The 242-nt window shown below is 51.2% G+C and overlaps 1 protein-coding gene across 1 annotated transcript in view; it reads left to right on the forward strand.

Moving 5' to 3' along the window:
* LOC119593504 overlaps window positions 1-242 on the forward strand; it is a gene marked incomplete in the record, with an annotated part of 62,412 nt that overhangs the window by 45,764 nt on the left and 16,406 nt on the right.

Below are 242 nucleotides of genomic sequence, written 5' to 3' on the forward strand. Positions count from 1 at the left end.
TTCCCTCACATCTCCCCGTCCTCTCCTTCTCTCTACTCTAACCCTCCCTCCTTCCCCTTCTCTATCTCTCTTACCCCTTCCTTCAACACCCTCACATACACCCCCCTCCTCCCCCCGCCCCTCACTCTCAGAAAAGAAGATACAGCCACAATTCCAAAAATATATTCACATTCAAAGCAAGCGCGACCTTTGACCTCCCTTCCAACAAGGTCATATCAGGTCGAGCCACAAACCGAGTTTGC

The sequence above is a fragment of the Penaeus monodon genome, chromosome 32, assembly GCF_015228065.2.
Source record: "Penaeus monodon isolate SGIC_2016 chromosome 32, NSTDA_Pmon_1, whole genome shotgun sequence".
NCBI lineage: Eukaryota > Metazoa > Arthropoda > Malacostraca > Decapoda > Penaeidae > Penaeus > Penaeus monodon.